Source organism: Poromitra crassiceps, assembly GCF_964638095.1.
Source record: "Poromitra crassiceps genome assembly, chromosome: 9".
Classification (NCBI taxonomy): domain Eukaryota; kingdom Metazoa; phylum Chordata; class Actinopteri; order Beryciformes; family Melamphaidae; genus Poromitra; species Poromitra crassiceps.
In genome coordinates this window covers 53,656,016-53,668,451 of record NC_139630.1, presented here as the reverse complement: position 1 = coordinate 53,668,451, position 12,436 = coordinate 53,656,016, and positions in this window count along the sequence as shown.

The following is a 12,436-nucleotide window of genomic DNA, read 5'->3' as shown; positions in this document are numbered from 1 at the left end:
TTTTTTTTTTTTTTTTTTTTTTAATCTTGGCTGCATGTTGACTTCTCTATGTTAGCCAGTAATCAGTATTACTTACAACTGCTCACTTGCTGAGTAGCGGGTGGAGTGGAGTCGGGTATTTTTCTGCCGTGGGTGGACTTCATGAGCAGGCATGGAGAGGCAGAGAAATGCAATTCAATCATGAGTCTTGTTTTGCAAATCAAATGCATTTGCATCTGTGCAGTTCATGCCTGAGGTGAAGACAAAATCCTGGCAGAGTTTCTGCATCTCTGCCGGCCGGGCCAGTCATGGCATCAAGCGGGAGGCTTGTTTTTCCTTTTGGAGATCTTTGCTTTAATAGCATTTGTTGATTGGTGTATATTATACGGTGTCTGAGAGGATCACGGAGAAAACCCTTTACTCTTAAATCCAGAATTGTAGTTCCACCTGTCTTTGCATGCTGTTTGATACTCAGTAGAGTTGCATTAGTCTAACGTTAAGATGAAATATTTTGTATACTATTATGCTGTGAAATTGCACCGTTTGGAAACAACAAAAAAAGTATCTTCTAAAGGGAAAAAGTGAAATGACTTGGTCAGAAGGAAGTATCTGAAAGATCAAACATGTAAAAGCATGATATCTTTGGTTAAGTGAGTTGTTTTTAGTGACGTTAGGGACTTGGCGCTGCCAGTAGCTACTTTTGTGACATCATTGTGACATAATTTGCGAATGCTACTCATTGACCCCTCACCCTCGAGTAGTGACCATGACTTTATCACTCCCCTTACAGTTGTTATTACAGTACATCAGTCTACAAATACCTCATGCATTGCATCTTCGCATTCATAGAAAATGGCATCGCCGATCATAATTAGATAGTGTCAAGTTTGATTGTGTACTTAAGCTTCTATCAGACCCTGTGGGTTTTCTAACTGTCAACCCTTACATGTTGCGTAGGTTTTAGGATTCTTGTGGTGGCACTTTAGTCTGTCAGTCATCTGGTCATACTCCGTAGTGGAGTATGGGGCAGATGTGCTGATAGGAGAACATCTCACTAGATTAGTATTACCGGTAGATCTTTCTTAAGGAAGACTTTTGCTCGCGGTACGGAAACATATCTCATGTCAATATTAAGAGTTCTCATGGATGATCAACATATTTTGCTCCTCATCCTACTCCCAATGTCATACAGTACCTTATATTGGTTGTCATTGTCATGACTGATTTTTCCACACACTACACTTCTGTTTTAAATGATAGACCTCACGGTCTAACAACTGTACAGCCATGTAACACCTGCGTAAAGGCCATGTCATCAGCAAGTTGGTATGCTAAAGCTAACCTTGCGATCACCAGCTACAAGCAATGTACAACAGGTGACGCCACACCCTCGGATCAGGTCTAGTCTAGCTCTCAGGTACTATCATCAGTGTTCGTCGGTTAAAGCCACCCGTTTTTGGCACTGACATTCCTGAGCATTTCTAACAACATTTGATCAAATAGAATTCACGTTCTCGCACCGTCATGCTGTCCTGTGCTAGCGCAATCTGGTGGAAATATCCAGATGGGCAGATTAAAGTAATGGTAGGAGCCTCGCAACTAGGGTAGCAAGATGTTGTAGAAACTAGCCTGTTGTCTTAAACTTGGTTGTAATAACATCATTCAGATACTCAGTAAGTCCTAGAGCTTGGTTATTTGTAGCTAGTAGCTAGCAAGAGCCCATTTAGAGGTTGCAGTAGCATCCGCGTGTAGCAGTCTAGGATAACAATAGGGTGTAGCTGCAGTTGTAACAGCTGGCTTTTAGCATTTAGTGCCATTTTGACACCTTTGTTTACTTATTAGAAATAAAAATATGAAATGAACGGTTATTATGTAGGAGGAGAGAGCATGTGTTTAAACAAGGAATGCAGTAAGAGATTGATTCACTTCAGCAAGGCCCCGCCCTTTCCTAGTTACCTCTCCTATAGAGAGGCAAAGTGGAACGTCACTTCCTGCTTCAGCACTGTACCAGAGATTTTCTTCCGCAAATTATTTTCCCATAGACATTTCGTAAAATGCGTATAAAAAGAGTTTTACTTGTTCAAACCAAACGGTTCAGATATATTTAGAAACAGGAGAGACCACATAACATTTCACTCGGACCAAAACGTAAAGAATTACGTATTTAAAGAAAAGATTTTTTCAATGTTTTTTTTAAAGGTTTTGGCCCGAGTTCAATGTTCTATGGTCTCTCCCGATTATAGCGTAAGCTGAACCGTTTGGTTTGACAAAGTAAACCTATTTTTATAAGCATTTTACGAACTGTCTATGGGAAAATAAATTGCGGATAAAAATCTCTGGTACAGTGCTGAAGCAGGAAGTAGGCGGTCACTTTGGCTCTCTATTCAGTCTCAGGTTTGATCAGATGGTTACAAAGTCAAATCATGGCTCTTATGCGTGTGGCTTGGAAGAAAGGGCAGAGGAAAAGGAATATGAGAGTGATCAAGGTTAAATGTATGTTGGGGAAAATTGCGCAAAGGGTTGCCAGTGTCTGAGGGGTCCACATCTTTTTGTTACGTTTTGTAAAGGAAGACAGAACATCCAGTAGTGCTAGCCTAGCCTATGTGTACTGTACCTAATTCTGTGTAACTGTTGTTTCTACTGTAGCCAGATTTGAAAACATGGGACAGCCTAGCATGTGCTGCATGCACTTTACTGCTGCAAACACATTTCAGTGACTATTTTTTTGATACGGTAGTGTGAATATTACACTAAAGGGACAAAATGCACACCTGACGTCACTCAGTGAAATGCGGAAAACCCGAATTAAGGCATTAAGCTACGGAGGGGTTTGTGCTCTGTTCAAGCCGGGTGACTCCCGAGTTCTGATCTAAACTGTTAAACCTATACTCGATGGGGGAAACATCAACAACACCAGAAGGCTTGTGGCAGTGGTGCACCTGTACCATTGTCAGACTATAAGGCCCTCCCACTGATCAGAACCTGCGATTACGACGGTTTCAGGTGAATTGGGACAGGACAGCATTATGTGAATAAAGCGTTTTTTGTAGTGAAACGGCAGAGTCGTCATGCGGGTCATTGAAGGTTCTCGTCTCAGGCCGTAAGCCCCTCCCCCTTCCTATCTGGTCTTTTTAGCAGACATATCAGCGTAGCCACGCTTTAGAGATTTATATTTATATTCTATTACAAAACGAGCAACAACAAGAGGCTGCCTTTGTAAATGCCTGAAATTTTGTACATTAAACCAACTCTCTTTTGTTTTTAATGCAATATAATTCCCCCATTTTGGGTTTTTATGTTTACTGTCTCTTGTGGTACCGCAGTATATTAATTTATTATGTCAATGTTTTTGTAACCATATTGACTGTAGAGGTACAAGTGTTTTGTGCCCAAATTGCATTGCAGCTCATTTCAAATAAATTAATATGTGAAGACTTTTTATGTGTTTTGGCTTGCTCCGACTCCGAGGCATGTCTCTCTCTGTTGGTGTGCATGTACATTTTAATAGACATTAATGTGCCACACTTTTATTAGATAAAGTCTGTACCCACAAATTTCCATCCATATCAAAAAGCAACATTTGATCATGCGTACAAATTTAAAATCAACCACAATACAATTGTATACAAATTGATCTTTCGCCGATGACTCGGATGATAAGAAATTAACATAAAAAAACACTTATTATAATAGAAAATGCATATAGACTTTTATAGTAAATGAATTGCTCTGCACCTCTTCAACAATAGATGCATTCAGAAGATTTTTTTTTTTTTATGGGTGCTTGCTTCCAAATCTGATGACAATTTGCATGGATGCTGAAGTAATACTTGTGTGTGTTAAAAGGAGGGTAAGGCCTAAACCTTATGGTGTTTTTGAATGAAATATAACAGTAGTTTTCAGTGTAGTGGGCAGATATTGTGAATATTGTATTTGTGTGAATCATTTTGTAGTATTTAGGATTATGAGGCAGTGAAGCAGCAGAGCAACCAGCATCGCCAGCTCCTCTCCCCACCGCTCTGTCAGCTCAGTCACATGGAAATCACACGTTTTGTATAAAGTTGCACAATCCGTCACTCATTGTTGCTAACCAATCACCTTCCACATCAGTCACTGTCTGATCCACACTTTGATGCCACCATTCAATTCATGGCAGGACCAGGACTCGGTTGCTTAAAAAAGAACGAGAAGAGAAGTTTGCAAATGCATACAAGTGTAAATTACCAGCTTAATGGCACTCACTTGCTGCAGATCACTAGATTAGAAATATTGCATGCATCGCACGCTCATTCCTAGCGCTGCGCGCCGCTCTGAGCATGCTCTGTTGTGCACTGCGGAATCCCTTCCCGAGAGATTAAGTGAATTTATATGGGATTCACTCAGAGACAGTTAATGTACACACAACTTTAGTTAAGCTATCCCATTAGGCCGTTACCATGAAAAAAAATCCTTATCATCCTCAGTGGATGGAAAATGAATGACATTTGTTCATGAAAGTATTTCTTTTACAAAAATGATCACAAAGGAGCATACAAATGTGCTATGTTCTTTCTAGTAGGGCATCTCTCTTCACATACAGTAAACCTCTCCCAACGTTATCCATGGCCATACAGTGTATTCAAATATCTTACACATAAATTAAATGATCTATCACATCATCGTATCTTTGGTTTATTTTTTTTTCCCTCAGTGTGTGGCTCTGAGTTTGTTTTATGCAATGATGAGAAACATTTGAGATCGAGCGTTATCCTTGTGCAGCGTTGTCGTTATTGTCCTGGAAGATGGTTTCTCTCAAAGCAAACTCCACAGAGGCAGGTGTCGCCTCTTTCCACTAGGTAGGCATGCGTTGTGTCCTCAATTGACAATGCCACGCACTGTCCAATGCTCTTGTCATCAGTTATAGAGAGCCAAAGTGAACGTCATTTCCTGCTTCAGCATGGTACCAGAGATTTTCATCTGTCATTTATTTCCACATAGGCATTTCGTAAAATGCGTATAAAAATAGTTTTACTTGGTCAAACCAAGCGATTCAGCTATATTTAGAATTGGGAGAGACCATTGAATATTTCCGAATATTTATAATAAATCCGCAATTTCTTTTAACGTTTTGGTCTGAGTGAAATGTTATGTGGTCTCTCCTGTTTCTAAATATAGCGGAACCATTTGGTTTGAACAAGTAAAACTATTTTTATAAGCATTTTACGAAATGTCTATGGGAAAATAAATGGCGGATGAAAATCTCTGGTACAGTGCTGAAGCAGGAAGTGGCGTTCACTTTGGCTCTCTATTTACATGCTCGACTCGCTTAGTCATTGTTTTGTGGTTGAGGAGAGAAGAACCTCTTGATGTCTCTGACAACTGACCAGGTTATAGTGACACTAACTGGTCACCGGTGCAGACAAAACAAGGTGGATTCTACACCTCGCTTTGCTCTTCTAAATGTTATGGGTAACGGTCTTGCCAGGTTCAAAGGTCATCCTCGGGTCACAGGTTGGTGTCTGTGAACATGGTGTGCTCCTTCCTCACAGTACTGAAGCCTTTGATGGTGTCAACAAATTCCTCGTCATCCATAAACTAGAGAGAGAGAGTGTTAAATGCAGTGTTGGGGTAACTCAGTCATTACACAAGTAACATATTACATGTAATATATTACTTTTAGCAGTAACGCAGTAATATAAATTATTACCAATAGGAATTCAGTAGTATTATACCAGTTACAACTTACAAGTCACAAATTGAGTTCAATTTTTTTTTTATCAAAGAAAATATTTAAATAAAGATACAATCATTTCCTAATCAAATTGTGTGGTTTTATGCAAATAGCCAATATAGATGACAACAACAAAGGAAAAGGATAACATTTAGAATTTTGGACTTCTTTTTCGGGATGGTCCCGGGGCGGCGATGTCATTCTGCTACTGCAGTTATTTTGGTGAAAGTAATGCAAAAGTAGTGTAATAAGTAACAACATGGACACTCGGACAGTAATATTGTAAAGTAACTTATTACTTTCAAATGAAAGTAACTAGTGATATGTAGTATGTTACATTTTGAAAGTAACCTGCCCAACACTGCTTAAATGGAGAATGAAGCACTGAGGCTATTTTACTTCTGTGCAGTCAGTAAAGGTAGAAATGACATTACAAGCTGTTTTCCTTGTCTCCAAGATTAAAATGTTTGAGAAATGTTGTGTGTGGAAATGAAAGTATTATTACTACATATAACAATGATTTAAAAATAATTCACAACAAATAATACAAGTACTGTAATGTGACTATGGAAACAGGCTTGCCAAACAACAGTGGATGTAGTTTTAACGGGTTCAGCATACGTTTTTGGGATCTCTCACCATCCCACTGTCATGGCCCGAAACGCGGGGGTCCCACGCTTCGTCGTCGTCCCCTGTTAGCGACTTCCCGTCCATCACCTGGCTCACGCTGCGCCTCAGGGAGTTCTGTGAGTGAGCTAGAGCCGAGGCGTGCAGCGCTGACACATTGAGGATCCCAAGCTCGTCCACTGGAGGGCCCCCATCCATGACCTCGCATTTAGTTTCCAGCACCTCCTGGTGGTTACAGAGGAAATCATTTGTGAAGATGACATTTTGTGTGTGTGTGTGTGTGTGTGTGTGTGTGTGTGTGCGTGCGTATGTGCGTGTGCATGCGGTTTTACCTCTATATTCATGGTGAACGCCTTGAGCGTGACGAGGTTGGAGTACGTTGTTGTGTCAGGCACTGTGTCAAACTGAGAATGGAGAGTGGGTCAGTCAAACAGCATTGTGAGGGATGTCCACAAGAGGGAGCAATGCTATCTCATATCATTCTAGTACTAAATGCCTCAGTGCAGCAGTGTCTCTCAAACTGTTTTGGCTTCAGTACCCCCTTTCCCTGATTTCTGACTACAAGTACCCCCTTTACCCGACTACAACATTTCGCTTAGAAAACTGCAAGATGAAACTGTAGCATATGTGATGCAATGGATTAATGATAACCCACCCTTTGAAGAATATAACATTGCAAAATAAGAAATGGAGTGAAAGAGTTGCAGTTAGTGCCTCCTGCTCCTGAGCAAATTAATTTTAATGTTTCATTTATTTTCATGATTTACTCTGACATTTTTCCATTTTCCGCTTTCTCTCATCTAAGTGCCCATAGGGGTCCCCGCACCCCGGTTTGGGAACCACTACCTCAAATCACAAACGGGGGAAATTTTAATTTAAAAAAAAGAAAGCGCTGAGGTACCTGACCTGAGGTAATAATCAGTTAACTTACAATTACATTACATTTACAGTTACAGTTACATTTCATGGGAGAATAGCAATCATCATCAGTTACTCTTAATTTAGTGAATTTAATTGATTTTAATGTAGTTAATCATCAGTTACCGTCTGCGAAACTGGGCTAAGCCAGGTACTTATGTGAGACCAGGGTAATCCTCTCACCAAATAGTTGTTTTGTGGATAGACAGCGCCCCTCTTCTGCATGGGCAGGGCCACCAGCGGGGGTCTCTCCCTGGTGAAGGGGGGCTTGCTGAGGGCCTTGTGTGGGACGATTTTAGTTTACAAGAAGAGGGCAAATGTCAGTTATTAAGCGAACAATAATATTAATAGTATATGCACCACCACCATAGCATCATTTAGTTACAAACCGACGAGAATTTATTTTTTCTCTTGATACAGAATGCAACAATGTGTCCCCTTACCATACGCAGTATGACCCCCAAAGCAATGGCCAGCAGTAGCAGGGCCACGGCCGCCATCACGACGGCGAACCACAGCTGGCGGTAGACGGGCGGCTGGTCCCCCTGGCCCGCCTCCGCCCGCTCGCCACCCCCTCCCCCTCCTCCAGGAGGAGTGGGTGAATCTGGAGACGGGACAATAATCACAAGCAGGATGCAGAGAAAATCAGAAATACAGGAATTGAGCGAACTGATGTTTACTGAAATTGAAGGACCCCGAGGCTTGTTCAAGGTCACCCTCTGGATGAGAGACAACTTCACGAAAGCGCTATAGGGCTCTGTTTCAGTGACCTTTCAGTTTCCTCTCGGTTTCCTGTAAACTCTAGATACCGATTGGAGCTGCATATCCGTTGCCGTTGCTCAGCGTGCGATGCACTGAAATACCACCTGTCCTGCTCATCTAAATGTCTCTTTAATGGGGGACTAATGACGTCTTTATCTGTCAGAGCCTCCAGTAACCCGGGACAAGTCAACACTTTCTGAGAGAGAGAAAGGCGATCGCGCACATGTGCAGGAGATAACACGGTGTAATCGGAGACGTGCAAGCTTGCATGGCCTAGTTTTCTAGCCTGCTGATCGTACTGCACTCCTTAAGCAAGCCACTTTTATCCATTCATATTTCTTTGGTCCACTGCAGTCTTACATAATGTCAAGTCTCTGGATATACATTATATATATATATTAGCAGAAAGGCCCCCAAAGGCAACACTTGTGCTTTTTGTCGAGTACAGTGCTACCTTTTCATGCTTATTTCCGGCAAAATTCCAACGCATGCTCTTGGTGCTACTATATCAACCTATTTATGTCCAAGATATAGTGGTTTAGAAATTCAGAGTTCTTGTGTTTGCAGCCTTACACAGTAAAAAGGGAAAATAAGTCAGAGGTTCGAGTCAGGAAGGGGGGGGGAAGGGGAGGAGTGTGTCCACCCAGAGACTCACCAGTGCTGAGGTCCGTAGTTGGGCCTGTGGCGGGGGTGCTGGCCCCCCCTCGGCGAGTGATGCATCGATCAGAAGGGCAAGGACCTAGCGAGGGGGTTTGGGGACACACCTGTCGCCCCCCATCAATATTTTACGGCAGTTACTTCTACTGGCCGACACTCTCACTGCAACACCTACAACCACTGCGAGACCTACACAATAAATGTTGTCGTATCAAAGTCCAGCGCGGGATTCCCGTGGCCTGCTTCCTTGCTCCATGTCGTCCCGGTGGCCTCAACGCTCGCTGTTTGGCCGAGAGAGGATGAGGAAGAACGGGTGCAGAGAGAGAGAGAGAGAGAGAGAGAGAGCCCTGAATGAACTGCATGTGTGTCCTTCTAACCCCTTCTGTCTCCCATCAAGCATTGCTCACCTCCAGCACTGTCATGGCAACGGCCAAGTGTCAGCTTTCAGTGTACCTGGAGAGGCAGGGGTAGTAGCCTTACATCACTCTGAGGACTCTCAACGTGTACTGTGTGTGTGTCACTAAGGCTTGCTCTGTGTGTGTGTGTGTGTGTGTGTGTGTGTGTGTGTGTGTGTGTGTGTGTGTCTCCCCTCCCATGTGCCCCATACGTGTTCATATGAACCCTTATATAAATATTATATGAACATATACATTAGCGTGGACCAGCAACACCAAGAAGAGTAACACATTTCAGTGATCAGATGAAAGAAGATCCTTTAAATAGCTAGCTGTGGTTGGTCTTTATGAATTTTGAATGGGAGACTCCACTCCACGTCACTTTCTCATAAAGATAAGAGGTGTGCATAGCAACAGATCAATCTTGAGTCATTTTGGAACGATAGCATTATGCTAGTGAATACATCGAGACAGACTAGGACCGGTCTTGTACTCGTCTTAGTCTCAACTGAGCTAGCACAACAGTGGATACACAGATTAGATTTCAGTATGATAAACCTAATAGGGATCAATAAATTATCACATTTTCATTACCATGTTTTAGACTGGGACATCCTTTGACTTTTCCCTGCCCTGCCACCATGGTACATGGTATGCAGGATATTATGTCACCGTGGTGGTGGCATGTGTGTGTGTGTGTGTGTGTGTGTGTGTGTGTGTGTGTGTGTGTGTGTGTGTGTGTGTGTGTGTGTGTGTGTGTGTGTGAGAGAGAGAGAGAGAGAGAGTGTGTGTGTGTGTGTGTGTGTGTGCGCGTGCGTGTGTGTGCGTGTGTGTGTGTGTGTGTGTGTGTGTGCGCGTGTGTGTGCGTGTGTGTGTGTGTGTGTGGGTGTGTCTCTGTGTGTGTGTGGGTGTGGGTGTGTGTCTGTGTGTGTGGGTGTGTCTCTCTGTGTGTGTGTGTGTGTGTGTGCGCGCACGTGCGTGCGTGTGTACAGCATAACTCAATAATACATGATAGAAACTTATGTATACTTATAGATTATCTAATTAAATATTGGAGAACCTTGCTGCATAAATCTGCATAATAATGGTGATTTTGTTTTTGCTACTAAAACTCTAATGCTATAAGATATATATTTAATAATATGAATACTGCCCATGTCTTATGGCTATGTAGTTGACATAGAAATATAATATAGAAATACATACAATATTATATAGAAATATGATATTAGAATATAATACCATTAATTACTCCATTAGCATAACTGGCTATGTTTACTATATCATTATGCTGGCACATTGGGTATTCCTTTTGTTATTAAACCTGTTTTCAGTGATCATATAGTGAGAGCCTGCTAATTTATAGTATGTTCTGTCCGCATTGTAATTCATCTTTAACAGTTTGATCAATATTCTGTTCAATAGTTTTGTTTATTATCACAACCTAGGTCTAAGGTCAGGAGGACCGGGCCAGGGGGAGCGAGGGTTACCAGTCTCATGTTCTTTTGAATGGGACAGGACCTTGTCTCTGACTGAACTCTCACTGCAGTGGGGAGTGTGTTAAAGAAGAAGCTGCTCCACTCTGCCGGAAGCCGTTTTTAGGTGGACATTGTCGCTTAATGCTCACAGGTGTTTATAGGAGTTCGATATGGTTTCCAGTCACTGCTAATGCAACAGCTCAAGTATTTTACTCTTGAATGAAGTTGAGACTATTCAGGTTAAATAGATAAGATTCAAGTTATGGGTGAAACTCACTCATGTTCCCTTCGCTCCTCCACTAGTGCAGGACGCCTCGCCCCTCCTTCGCTACAGGGGCTAAAAAGTCGCTCATCCCGATCTCGACTCTTCTCGTCCCTGGCACCTCAATGGTGGAATGAGCTTCCACCTTCAGTCAGGACGGCTGAATCACTGCCGATCTTTCGGAAAAGACTAAAGACACACCTTTTCAGGCTCCATCTGGGCCCTTCTTGAACTAACTTCTTTCTCTCTCTTAAAAAAAATAAATAAATTACTAACTTAACTTTACCACTATTCCTTCAGATGTTGTAGTTGTCATAGACTGTGTTGCATAGTTGATAGCTCTATTGCTGACAAAAATGTGTTATTGTAAGTCGCTTTGGATAAAAGCGTCTGCCAAATGATGTAATGTAATGTAATGTAATGTTCGCAAATCTTTAGATCCACGATAATAGAAATAACAAGTGAGAATTATATTTGAGGGTGGGGGACGTTCCCTTCCCCTAACTTAAAAGACCTTTTGAAGTGTCTGAAGGGTCGTTAGGAGTCTCTATATTGAACAGAAATATAAACACAACACTTTAGTTTTTAATCCCATTTTTCATGAGTTGTCATGATTTGTTTAAATCCTTATTAGTGAGCACTTCTCCTTCGCCAAGATAATCCATCCACCTGAACAGCCTGATTATTGCACAGCTGTGCTTTGGTCACAATCAGAGGCCAGTCTAAAATGTGCAGTTTGATCACACAACACAACGCCACAGATGTCAGGGGGTTTTCACTGAGTGTGCAGTTGGCATGCTGACTGCAGATTTGTCCACCAGTAACAAACACAGAACACAGAATTTGAGAGGAATAAGCCTTTTGTGTGCATAGGAAAAGGCTTGGATCTTTTATTTCAACTCGTGAAAAATGGGAGCAACAATAAAAAGTGTTGCGTTTTATATTTTTGTTCAGTATAATATAATATATACTGTATTTTCTGATAATGGGCTTCATTTGTCTGTGAGAATAACTTGGCCTCATTACATGAACCAGGACGTTTATAATGTTCCTTACATTATATAACCACATGATGGCAGTAAGCAGCAGCACTACAAGTTGGGTTGTGTCCAGCCTGTGCCAACAGCAGCAGAGAAAGAAATCAGTCTCTATCTATCAACACCAGTGCTCCTCAACCTCAGTCGCAGACATTACTGTACTATTAAACCGCAACATATTACAAACATTAGAATCTTACAGCTGCAGATATTCATATCTTTTTAAAGACCCTAAGCAGTTGTTCATGTTTATGTCAGTGGTTCTCAAAGTGTGGGTCCGGAGCCTCCAAGGGGTCCTTGAGGGGGTTCCAGCAAAAAAAGGGAATAATTTATTTTCACTATAATTCCATCCATAATTATCACAATGACAGAATGTAGGACTATTTTGATCATGGGTTTCATAGGACTTTCTGTCATAAAACATCTAAAAGAAAAAAATCTTATCAGATGGGGGTCCCTGCATGGGACAAAATCTTATCAAATGGGGGTCCCTGGTTTAATTTGTGTCAGTTTAGGGGCCCTTGACGTGAAGAAGTTTGAGAACCGTACTGGTTTATGTCACTAAATAAATAGGCCACACACATACATGCATGCATGCATACTCCTATACA